The sequence below is a fragment of the Vulpes vulpes genome, unplaced genomic scaffold (genome assembly GCF_048418805.1).
Source record: "Vulpes vulpes isolate BD-2025 unplaced genomic scaffold, VulVul3 u000000751, whole genome shotgun sequence".
NCBI lineage: Eukaryota > Metazoa > Chordata > Mammalia > Carnivora > Canidae > Vulpes > Vulpes vulpes.
Genome location: NW_027325824.1, coordinates 163621 through 166428, shown reverse-complemented (window position 1 = coordinate 166428; position 2808 = coordinate 163621). Strand labels below are relative to the sequence as shown.

Sequence of the window (2808 nt, the reverse complement as noted above, 5' to 3'; positions counted from 1 at the left end):
CACATGCTCATTTGCCATCTACATATAGTCATTTGTCTTGTGTATGTTTTATTGGATGTTTGTCTTCTTGGGTTTTTTTTCTGAGGATTTACTATTTTTTTAGTTATTTTGGGTATTCTGAAAGTTTAAATTAATACCACTTTATCTAAGTCTTTATACATTTTTGCTGCATACTCATGATCTTTATTTTTAAAGAGCTTTCTTACAATATATCTTTGATAATTTTCTCTGATTTTTTTCTCTGTTCTCAGTAATTGGAAGTTTTCTTGATCTAACTCTAGATCACTTTTATTAAGATTTTATTTCTTATTGTTTCACTTCTTTCACTTTATCTTGTCGGCTTTTTAAAATTCAGCCTTCTAAAGATTTGTTCAGAGGAGGGGCAAGATGGCGGAAGAGTAGGGTCCCCAAGTCACCTGTCCCCACCAAATTACCTAGATAACTTTTTTTTTTCAGTGCTCAGACTTCTATTTAAGATTCTGTCTCCCCTGGGTCAAATGTCCAACCTACATGCATCTTCTGGATCATACTCCCGGTGGGGTGGGCTATGTTCTGGTGGCTGAGCAGGGCACAGAGGAGGGTTCTGGCATCCTGCCCTCTGAGAAAGGACCTTGGTGAGGTTAGTGGCAGTGGCAGTGGCAGTGGCTGGGAAAGAGCTGTCATGCCCTGCATGGGGGTGCATGTGAAGTTGCGTCCAACAGGACAGAGGGCCTGTCCTGTGGGGAGCAGCCCTGAGGCCCAGCTCCCTAGAAGACAGTTCTCTCTTGGGATGGGGGAGGTCATGGTGGAACACCTGCTTCACGTTGGCTGTGCGCCCCTTGCCTGGCACTATGTTTGCTCAGCCTGTTCCCCCACAAGGAGCTGGGCCCCTAGCCCCTCAGAGGGAGGATCCTCTGAGAGGGTCCTGTAGGATCATGGGCATGGAGCTGATACACAGTGAGTGGGGAACAGGAGTGGGACAGGGGCCTGGGCAGGGGCATCCGGGCGGCCTAGTCATCCTTGTCCTTGGCACCATGCTTGAGAATGCGGGTGAACTCCACATAGTTGAAGTTGCCTTTCTTATCAATGGGTGCCTCTCGGTACATCTTGTCCACTTCCTCCTCCGTGAAGCGGTCACCTATGGTGGTGAGCAGCTCCGGAAGGTGGTCCTCATGGATAAAACCAGAGGCCTCCTCATCGAAGCAGGTAAAGACGTTTCGGATCACATCTTCAGGTTCTGTGCCATTCAGCTTCTCCCCAAACATGGTGAGAAACATGGTGAAGTTGATGGGCCCTGGGGCCTCACACATCATGCCCTTGAGGTACTCATTGGTGGGGTTCTTTCCCAGTGAGGCCAGCATGTCATGCAAGTCCTCCTTGTCAATGAAGCCATCTCAGTTCTGGTCAATCATGTTGAAGGCCTCCTTAAACTCCTGGATATGGGACTGGTCAAACATCGTGAAGACATTGGAAGTGGCCCGCTGTGGCCGCTTCTTGGTGGTTTTGGCCTTGGCCTGCTTACTGGACATCTTGGCTTCAGGTGGGTGGGGCTTCCCTGGTGCGGAGAAGGCAGAAGGCGCTCGCTCGCTGCGTGGGGCTAGTGCGGGGCCCCCTAGATAACTTTGAAATCATCCTGAAAACCTACGAATTCGGCCTGAGATTTAGAGAGAACAGCTGGAATGCTATAGTGAGAAGTGTCCGCGCTTCTATCAAGGTAGGAAGACGGAAAATAAAAAATAAAAAGCATCCAAGGGGGAGGGGCCCCGGGAGTAGCCGGGCTAAAGCCATGGGGCGAGTGCCCCTAGGAGAGGAAAGCCCCGTCCCGGAGAGCAGGAGCTTTACCAATCTTCCTGGATGAAAAGGCACTCACAGGGACATGGAGCAAGCTCCTAGGAGGGGCGCAGATGCCCTCAGGCTCCCAGGGACACTAACAGAGGACCTGCACCCCGGTGGAGAGCGTGCCACACCCCACGGCCGAGCTCCCTAAAGGGCTGCAGCGGGAGCCTTGGGAGCGGCTAGGGAGGCAGCTTGGGCGGCGGCTCTGCAGAGAGGGGGCTGGAGCATCCATTCAAAAACTGGAAAGAACTCAAATACAAAAGCTAACCTTGCACCTAAAGGAGCTGGATAAAAAACAGCAAATAGATCCTACACCCAGCAGAAGAGAGTTAATAAAGATTCGAGCAGAACTCAATGAAATAGAGACCAGAAGAACTGTGGAACACATCAACAAAACCAGGAAGTGGTTCTCTGAAAGAATTAATAAGATAGATAAACCATTAGCTAGCCTTATTAAAAAGAAGGGAGAGAAGACTCAAATTAATAAAATCATTACTAAGAAAGGAGAGATCACCACCAATACCAAGGAAATACAAAGTATTTTAAAAATATATAATGAGCAGCTATATGCCAATAAATTAGGCAATCTAGAAGAAATGGACGCATTTCTGGAAATCCACAAAGTAGGAAAACTGGAAGAGGAAGAAATAGAAAACCTGAAAAAGCCGATAACCAGAGAGGAAATTGAAGCAGTCATCAAAAACCTCCCAAGACACAAAAGTCCAGGGCCAGATGGCTTCCCAGGAAATTCTATCAAACGTTTAAAGAAGAAACCATACCTATTCTACTAAAGCTGTTAAGACAGATAGAAAGAGATGGAGTACTTCCAAACTCGTTCTATGAGGCCAGCATCACCTTAATTCCAAAACCAGACAAAGACCCCACCAAAAAGGAGAATTGTAGACAAATGTCCCTGATGAACATGGATGCAAAAATTCTCAACAAGATACTAGCCAATAGGATCCAACAGTACATTTAAGAAGATTATTCATC

At 47.3% G+C, this 2808-nt stretch overlaps 1 pseudogene; it reads right to left on the bottom strand.

The window, feature by feature from the left end:
- Positions 1-451: 451 nt before the first annotated feature.
- LOC112912314 (myosin regulatory light polypeptide 9 pseudogene) lies at positions 452-1576 on the bottom strand (annotated as a pseudogene).
- Between the last annotated feature and the right edge of the window lie 1232 nt (positions 1577-2808).